The sequence below is a fragment of the Perca flavescens genome, chromosome 6 (assembly GCF_004354835.1).
Source record: "Perca flavescens isolate YP-PL-M2 chromosome 6, PFLA_1.0, whole genome shotgun sequence".
NCBI lineage: Eukaryota > Metazoa > Chordata > Actinopteri > Perciformes > Percidae > Perca > Perca flavescens.
Window position 1 is genome coordinate 12,605,444 of NC_041336.1, and position 10,292 is coordinate 12,615,735.

The following is a 10,292-nucleotide window of genomic DNA, read 5'->3' on the forward strand; positions in this document are numbered from 1 at the left end:
TGTGGATCCACAACTGAGTTGATATCCCAGACTATGAACAGAGAGACAAGAGAAGAGAAAACCAACAAAAACAACCAGACACAAAAACATAAAGATATCAAGTGAGCAAAACCATCTGCAGTGGGATTTAAAAAAAGAAAAGAATTTTATTCGGCTGTGATAATGAATGTTTTATGTGCCTTTACTTGTGCTATTTCTTTAATAAATGCAGTGGCATTTGTTCTGTAATCACTGAATTCCGTTCTTGGTCTCCCTTACCTCCTGATGTATTTGAACTATAGCGCAGATAGTATCAGTAATCTGCTGATGACATGATGTGTGTGTGATGACTGGGGTTTGGTGTTGTGTAAGAGCTCGGTCAACAGTGAGTGTCATTCATTGGACGGGCTTACGTATGGCGGCCGTAATGAGTGACTCCACTGAGGGGGTGGGGGGGCAAGCAGGTGCTGGCTGACGCTGAGTTTGTGTATTTAATTGTGTCACTTACTACGGCTCTGTGAGAGCAAGGGGGCTGTGAGTGATGTCATGCCCTGATGATGCTGATGTCACTCATTTTTTTTGTTTCTGTTACAGAGAAGAAGGCTGTCAAGCTGTCTGGGTGTGAGTGAGCGCCCTCTAGTGGAGCTGCTGACACGCTGTCCTGCAGAGCTTCTGTCTGTTTCTAACCATCAGCATTTCAAGGTAGGACCACAGTACAAGTCAAAGGACAGTTTGCTAACAAAAGGTACTTCATGGTGCTTTTGTATTTTTGATTTGATTTATTTAATTGTAAGAGTGCCTTACACATGATAAAAGGACATAAAATACAACCGAGGATAAAACCACAATAAAGTCCAAGACTTATTTCCATTGTGGTCCTGTATAATAATGTATGTCTTTGACTTTTCGCTGCTGTGTTTTATCAATTTTGTTTCATCTGAGGCATTAAATAAGCTTTTTGTGTTTAGACGAAAACTGATACAGAGCCATCTGTGATGAGTACAAAAAATTTGAAAGTGGAATTGCTTGTTGGCAAATGTTTCTAAATGTTTAATTTTGCAGAGGAACATATTGTGATGCGAACATCGCCTAACTCCAATTTTGGTGATAAGTGATTCAGTGAAAAGACTAGATTTTCCTCTGTAGGCTGAGCAAATTGTACAACCTTTGGGACTTTTACATTTTTTTTTTTTAAATGCATAGTCCTAAAGATCAAAACTACTTTGTTTTTTCTTTGTGGTTTTCAAAAGTTGTTTATCAAACACATTCTACTACTTTTTGATAGGGATGCACCGATCCAACTTTTTCAGTCCCGATACCGATGCCAGGGCTTTGTGTATCTGTCAATACCCGATAGCGATCCGATACCGTTGTTGAATTAATAATAAACTGTATACCTTCCACCTTATACCTTCCTTCCACCATGTGGAAGAGACTAAAGGCACCAGACTTTCCTAACTCAACATTACTTTCCTAACTAAGACCAAATAACATAGATGTAATGTATTGAATTCTTATTTATTTGTTATTAAAAAAATGTGCATTCAAATCTAGTATTGTACTTTGCATTGGTACCACCACCCCTTGAAACATTTACTTTGCAGACATTGCAAACAGCCGACGAACTAGTTGGCGTGGCAAGCGTGAACTATCTCCACACAGCCAACTCTTTGGCTCGCTCCATGTTGCTTAACGGTTAACTCAACTCTTCCAGCATGTGACACACGTGCTGCTGATAAATTACTTTAGGATATGCTGCGATGAAAAAACAAAAAACAAAAAAACTTGGATGGATCTGTTAATTTTTATCATCAATCCAGCTATTTTGTCAATATCGAGGCCGATATCCGATCTTAATATCGGATCGGTGCAGCCCTACTTTTTGATGGAGTTTTTGGCACCTGATGCTATACTCAAAACCCAGAATCCAAACTGTTAAATCTCAGAAACACTGTGAGAATTTGTGTGATTCTTGGAGGTAGATGTAGCGTCTGAGTCACGCAGCAGCACCAGAGCTGTAAACAGGACATCTCGATGATGATGAATGTGTGACTGACAGGATCTTATTTGTTCCAGACGTCTATGGTCCAACGTTGAGCAGAGACCATGTGGTGTTTGGAGCTGCTCTTACCACTGCTGTTGATCATTAATGGTAATACATTCCTTTTCCTCTTCCTTGTTTGATGGTAGACATATTCTTCCATTGTGCCTCACACCAACCACTATACATGCAGTGATTTTACACTGTCTCCAGCAGTGGAAAAATTATTCAGATCCTTTACTTTAGTAAAAGTACTAATACCACACTGTAAAAATACTCTGTTACAAGTAAAAGTCCTGCATTGAAAATGTTACTTAAGTAGAAGTATGTAAGTATCATCACAAAAATTTACTTAACAATAATAAAAGTAAAAGTACTCTGCAGAAAAATCCTCACATTTTAGAAACTGGAAACGATCCAAACAGTTCTGTCAACCAACTAAGTGTTTAATCGGCTAATCATTTCAGCTGTACTTGTAGGCCTATATATTGTTGGGTATTTTAAATAATCTATAATAAAACATTGTATTTTATAAACTACAAAATCTTAATTTGTAAAGTAACTAGTAAGCTGTCAGATTAGTGGGGTAAAAAGTACAATAGTTCTCTCTGAAATGTGGTGGAGTAGAAGTAGAAAGTGGCATGAAACGAAAAGACTCAAGTAAAGTACAAGAACCTCAAATTTGTACATGCATACAATACTTGAGTAAATGTACTTAGTTACATTCCACCACTGTCTGTCTCTGATCTTCTCTCAGATGCCAGCTGCCAGTGGAACGTTTGGGTACCTCGGGACATCTCGGCCATGACCAACTCCTGTGTGGTCATTCCATGCACCTTCATGTATCCGTCTGGTATCAGGCCGTACCGTGGCACTCACGGTATCTGGTACTTTGGCCAGCCCACCCTCAACTCTTCCCTCCCGTTGTCTTCAAATCACGCACAGACGTTGTGCACGAGAGCTACAAGGGCCGCACCAAGCTCCTGGGTGACCTGCACCAGAGAAACTGCACTCTGCTCATCAACAACATTGGTACAGAGCACTCAGGGAGATACTACTTTCGTGCTGACCTTGGTGGAGCCAACATGTATACGCACCCAGACTTCTCTGAGCTCAAAGTTCTGGGTAAGTCACTGATCAGAGTGGAATATACATTCAACTGTAACCAATAAACCAGAAATATGAAACCGTAATAGTAAAGAGTTTTGCCTTTTAATCACTTCAACACAAAGGCTGAAAACAATTCTTTCAAAAGACCTTTCCATTTAATCTTTCTTTGTCATTTCCATTCTTTTATTCTACTTATTTTGTGTTATTGTTTTAGATTTTTATGCGGTACTATTATATTTTAATGATTGGTACAGTATATTTGCTCTAGTTTTAACTTAACACAGGACACACTTTTAAAAGAATTTGGACTTATGCGTCCCAGACGACCTCCGAATGTGGTCTAAGTGATCAGATCTTAATCCATACTAAAATGCCTCCTATCCTGGGTGCGTTCTCACCTGAACTGTAGAGCTGTCCATCTGTGATCATGTCACTCAGAACAGATGTTAAAACCCGGTGAAAACAGGGCTTATGCTGTCTGCATGGAGATAAAATACTGCTTTACAAATAAAGTTCCTCTTACTATTATTAAGAAATCCAGTAAAGTCTTTGCATTCCTGTCCACCAGATCAACCCAACATCGATGTCCCGGAGGAGATTGTCAGCGATGAGAGTTTGGAGCTGACGTGCTACGCTCCAGACAACTGCCCCGACATGACTCCAGAGATCCAGTGGATGTACACCGACTACCTGCCTGACCCAGAGTTCAGTGCTGACTACCTGGAGGAGAGCAACACGGCGGTACTCTCCAGCACCCTCACATTCACGCCCAGACCCATGCACAACGGGCAGCTCCTGGGCTGCAGGGTCTACTACCCCAACACCACACTGGTCTATGAGAGGCTCATCTCTCTGGACGTCAAGTGTAAGTTAAAAGGCACCTCGCACTATAGGGCCATTGAGTAATAACAATGCTTTTCCACCTCTGTCTATAGTCTTAAAGGGACTGTTGTGTCTGACATGCCATACTAGAGTCCTAACAGCTATTATGTTTCCTATCAAGCTGATTTCATTCTTGAGTGTCTTCCAGTCAAAGGTTAATACGTTTCCAAAAAGTCAAACATATCCTCTTTAGTGTTTTTTGTCATGCATGCATACATCGCTGTCCTACATTGAGTTATATGTTGCCAGCCATTTTCCTTTTAAGAGGCAGTCATTATTTAAAATGAGTGTTGTTCAGACACAATGTCCTGGGACAATAAATTCTTTGTCTTACCTTCCGTCCCAGATGCTCCACGTTCTGTTTGGGTGAACGTGTCCTCTGAAGTGATGGAGGGCAGCTCTGTGATGCTGCACTGCGAGGTGGACAGTAACCCTCCTCCCAGGATCTCCTGGATGTTCGGAGACCAGGAGCTGTTGTGGGACACGGCGTCCAACGTCTCCCTCTCCCTGGACGATGTGGACGCCTGCGCAGGGAGGGAATCTACACCTGCGTTGGGGACAATGGCTACGGCACCATGAACACTTCACTGTACCTGGCTGTCAAGTGTAAGTCTCTGAGATAGTTGCTGTGTGTCCCGATTCCAACATTATTGTACATTCAGTTTGTATGTAGTAGGGAATCAGGACTCAGCAAGTTACATTGCATTTAAAAGTTTGGGGATTATTTAAAATGAGTTTGGATTGTACAATTAGCTTGAATTCTCCCATCAACACAATTAAGGAATAGTCTACTGAAAATGTTTTGAGTATCAAATACTCATCTTCTGTAGGCTTACGTGCCTCTTAAAAGTTTGCAGCTGGGTGAAGTACAAAACTTTTCTCAGCCTGGATTCAGTTACAACACAAAAGCCTCTTCAATGGAAAAAGCTTCAAAACATTCGTAGAGAAACATGACTCAAAAGGAATGATAATCCTTTTCTGTAACTGCTGCATGTGTACAGTAAATAAGCAACTTTTTTACTCACAAGTTTGCCATATCAACTTAAAAGGCCATGACATGTTCACAAACAAAATTTTTTTTTTCCCATTCTAACTACATTTTGTCAGTTGATATTGATTGATTTATTTATTTCTAGATCAAGACGATAAAACAGTAATCAAAAGGATGACATGCTAAAGTAAAATACTTATTTCCAGCATGGTCCTTGGTGTTAGAAACAGGAAACAATAGACAGCAGACAAACTCAGACTAAAAAGACATACAGTATTAGGAATGGAATAAAGACATAACATAAAAATAAACACACAAAATAAATAAGAAACAAAAATGATGTAAAAACTATCCAATTCATCAATAAATATTCATCTTGTTCCATAAAAGCTGCTTGACCTGTCTTTTAAAAATCCCTGGTGATGATAGGAGTTTTGTAGCAGTAGGCAAACTATTCCATGCCATGATACCAGTGTAAAAGAAAGAATTTTTAATTGCATTATTAGCTCTAGGAACTATGCAGGAGCGGATGGTGACCCTAGTATTATGACTATGCTGTATGTGGACCGTGGTTACATTAGAGCATAAATATTTGGGGGCATGACCATTAACAATGTTAAACATATGATTCCGCTTAAGTTGTTTTACTCTTAGATGTACAGGTAGTAGACCATCTCTTGTATTTTCTTACAGTGTACGTGATAACAAAGTATTTTCCAAAATCTAAATAAGAAAAAAATCTAAAATGTCTCTACATTGCTTTGCAGACCCTCCCCGCGAGCCCCTTGTAAACGACTCTATGACGGTACTAGAGGGATCCTCGCTGGCCCTGCACTGTAGCACCCAGGGCAGCCCGGCCCCAACCCTCACCTGGCTGAAGGACGGGGAGCTGGTGGGGACCATCACCGCCGACGAGCTGTCAGTGTTGGAGATCGTAGAGATCACACCGCAGGGAGACGGGCAGTACCGCTGCCTGGCCGAGAACGAGCACGGAAGAGCCAGTAGCTCCTTCAACATCACTGTTGAGTGTGAGTGCTTCACTGTCCTGCATGACAGTAGTGTAAAACGTAGCTAGGACATAGAATTATAATGATCTGCAGCTCAAAAGGATCATGGCAATACTTGGATCATCTGTAATGAGCATTTCTAAAGATCTTGTTTCAAGTTTTTTGAAGTAAAATACTCTGCTTTTTTGGTTTACAATTTCCTACTTCCATTAAGAAAATAAGAATAATTGGATAATTGGTCCAGACCAAAATATCAGAATCAGAAAGCAGTTTATTGCCACAGTAGTGGAACTACATGGAATTTGCTTTGGTGATTGGGTGGATACATACAAACAAAATATTAAACATTAATAATAATAAACAATAAATGCTGAAACAGAGACAAATATATACAAAGTGGTTGTTTAAGCATGTTTTATGAAGCATAACTGCGAGATAACTGTGTTTCATATTCATATTCAATGCTGTTATTTTAGCTCTTTTACTCTCTTGTCTCCTTCTTCAATAGATGCCCCGGTCCTTCTGGATGAGTCAAAGTGCACAGTGGTGAGGGAGGGTGTCCAGTGTGTCTGCATCGCCACAGGAAACCCAGAACCCACCATCGAGTTCTACCTGCCCGACCTGAACATCACCATCAATGAAACAGACGGCCGGTACAACTTCTACACGCACACAGACGGACACACTTCCACGGGTATGATCAAGCTGCGGGAGAAAGGTGAGAGGGTCGACAACGGCGGCCCTGCCGTCAACGTCCACTGCAGCTTCTACAACATGTACGGGAGAGAGAGCATACACCTGGAGCTACAGCAAGAGAGTGAGTTGAGACTAACTGTACACCAAAACAGATTACTTACTTGTGATTTTTGTTGTAATGTTTGATAAACCATATCAGAATGTCCTCCTTCTGCCTCTGCCTCCTCCTCACCATCTATCTAATAGCATTCCTTTGTGTTATGCAGTAAGTCTGGTGATATTCTATGTTTTTCTTTATGTCAACAGAGCCCATGAAAAGACCAAAACCAACTGTAAATTGATCCTATTAACATGTTTTGTCTGTTAAACGTATTCCTCTGTGCCATAGAGCTCCATTGTTGTCCAGAAACTATTAAAAAAAAAACATCAAAGAGCCTATGTTGCACTGGGTGACATGTTTCCTTTATTACCATGAATATAATTATGGGCACTGTAGTTTGTTTTAAGCCGATACCATATACACTGTCCTGCTGCCATAAGTTAATTAATTGTGTATGGATCCACAGCAGAAAATAGTCCCCAAATTTCCTTCTGTTTGAGTAAAGTTTCGAAAAACTCCAGTGCCCAGCTGTTTAAAGGAAATACTGTATTAAGCTTGTAGTATAGCCTTTTCTATTTCTGTATTAAGAAATGAAACACATTTGAAGTTTGTTTTTAAAAATGTCTCTTAAGTAGGGAGGACGTACTTGGGCGTAGGAGTATTTAGAGACAGATGAAAAGGGCTTTCACACCAAACGCACCAGTTGACATTTTGCAGAAAAAGGTCACTGTTTCCAATGGAGAGAGCATCTCTCTCTGCAAGCTATAGCAGTGAGCACAACGCTGATTTTTCGCCATGTTTTTTTTTTTTTCTACTAACATTAGAATTAGAATTATTTTCTTCTTTTCCTACTTATTGTGTTCTCATTGGAAAAACAAAGACCTTTTCTCCCTAAATAGATGCAATCCTGTTGTGATTAAGTCAATCCCTGTCTTCCTCTTCCCTATGCTCTTCTTTAACTTATAGTGTGCCTTCTTGTCGGCTAGGTACACAGTTTTTCTATGTGACTCGTATACCCTCGTTTTTTTTAATTTTGATCACCTTTGTTTTCAGAAAAGTACATGATGGCAGTAATAGTTGGCACCATTGGAGGAGTGGCGGTCATAGCCTTCATCATTGCAGCAGTGCGATATGTTGGCCACAATAACAAGAAGTGAGTATAAATGACAAACTAATGGAGAGGCCGATGCGAGGCAGAAGTCGTTTTCCTCACTCAGCATTTTCTAAAATCCAAGGAAACACTTGAGCCTAGTCATCCATTCTAAAACACATTGATGCACATTGTATATGAGTGGATGTGGGATTGATGTGGACGTGATAATCATTTATCCAGAGCAATTTAGCAGTTTCTTTGCCACGACAAGTCCCCCGTTGAAATCCCTGGAGATCCACATTGGCTGCCTTGGGGAGTGGGTCAGCAAGCTGGACTAACCTTATATTTCGAGTCCCTGCTCTGACACTGCTTCTGTATCCTTGCTAGCTATGCTAAATAAAAACCCAGGTAGTCCTCTTAACAAAGGTGCTTTATTTTAGCCTCAAGGTATATTTGGACCCCACCAATTTGCACGCTTTCTCTGACAAATCACCCCTGAAGTGGGTGTGAACTCAGCGACTAAACCCATAAAATAACCACATCACCTCACACCCACAGTTGGCCTCCAGCTTAACCTTACAGAGCTTGTTGTTTTAAAATGGATGCCCAGGCTTGGCGTGTCGCCCTGCGTTAGTGGCAGTCGAGACCGAGTCTGATTATGTGACTCCGTCCCCCAGAGAGAATGGCAACCCTAGGCAGGACGTGGTCCTGGAGAACCCAGCTTTGTACTACAGCGCAGTCAAGAAGGACAAACAAAATCTGAGGAAGAAAGTGGTGAGACATGCTGATGTCAATGATTATGATTATGATGGATGGGTTGGATGACCATTCTCAGATTGTTTGGGGTTACAGTTTTGTGTTATGCAACAAGTTGTAAATTATGAGACCCCATTTTGACCTCTGAAAATGAGGAAATAGGAGTCTCTCCCACTAGCACTCCAGTGGCTCCAACCATGACCTTTCCAGACACTGTTTTCTCTTGCTTTCATCGCTTCTCTGCGTTTTTCTGTCTGTTTTTCTCTCCCCTAACTCTCGCACAGCTTAAGACAGAGCTGTTGGGCTCAAAGTTTAACTCCATTCTAGAGGAAACTACGGTAAGGTTCCTAAACCAATCCCCATTACAAACCACAAGCCTCAGTGACAGATACATCTCCTCGCATATCAGCTTCTGTGTTCTGTACACTGCCGTTTGTTTCCGAAACTGCCTTCTGCATGGCTGCCTCATTGCTAACACAAATTGCCAAACTAACAGGATACATCTCAGTCTCCCTGTCAGTTGTCGACCAGTAACCACTAACACTTTTTCTTTATGTTGTCTGTCACACTCTTCTGTCATCTGAGGTGCCACCAGCACCTTGCCAGTCATTTGTGCCACTGATCGGTCCTTCTGTCTGCAGGGAGAAGACGGGGATTATCAACCTGTGGGCTCTATGGCAGGACTGAAGAGGAAAGAGCTGAATTACGCTGCTCTGGAGTTTATCGGGGCCAGGTCCAGGAGGGGGGCCTCAGGGAGGGGGATGATGGCAGCAACTACACGGAAATCAAAGCCAAATGAATCGCGATCCTTCCCTGATCCCTCGACTATGCGAGACGCAGTGGCAGCCCCAACACATGTCCTGTCTCATAAAACTGTGTAATAACCCTCCTTCCTCTACTGGATTCCATCCTGCATATGACTCTTTTTTCTCATTTCTTCAGATTTGTCACATATAATGTTGATGCCACTACTCCCTCCCAGCCTCAAGCTGCCCCTTCTCCATAGGACTCCCCTTCACATGCCATCATTTGGGAAAACTGGTACTTTTTTGGGTCGGAGCATGACCAACTGGACAATGTAAAAGGAAATGTGTTAGCCTCAGTTGTAGTACATGGGCTCTAAAACATGCAGTGTTAACTAGCAACCACGTTTTTTGTTGCTTTCTCCATGTTCTCCATTGTGATTGTCAATGTTATTGTCAAAAGACAGACATCTGAGTGCTCGCATCCGTCATCACTATTTGCTCTACATCTGTGTATTGTAACTGTCACTGTGTCTGCTGCCAGTCGAAGCATCAGGGCAAGGAGTAACTGCGCTTTTTGTTCCCTTATATTTTTGTGTGTCTATCAGCAGAGAGCAAACCTCTCTTCTCTCCTTCCTTTGGTTAATTACATCCCGAAAAGATGAGTGACTGAGGCTAGAGATGGAAACGCATCTCAGCATCTTATTTACACGTAGTTGTATTTAATGTGTGCTGTGACTCGGTAGCCTCTCAAAAAAATGAAGAAATGTCACCATCACTTTTGATAATAATTGAAGAGGTTTTGTAAATTGAAGTGGTACACTGTCCAGTTCTGAAAAATGCCACAACTTCTTTCCAGTATTTTCCAGTTAACTGTAGAATGTGTTGAGATTT

General features: G+C 41.4%; 1 pseudogene; it reads left to right on the forward strand.

The window, feature by feature from the left end:
- Positions 1-583: 583 nt before the first annotated feature.
- Positions 584-9,570, forward strand: LOC114557018 (myelin-associated glycoprotein-like; annotated as a pseudogene).
- Positions 9,571-10,292: the final 722 nt, after the last annotated feature.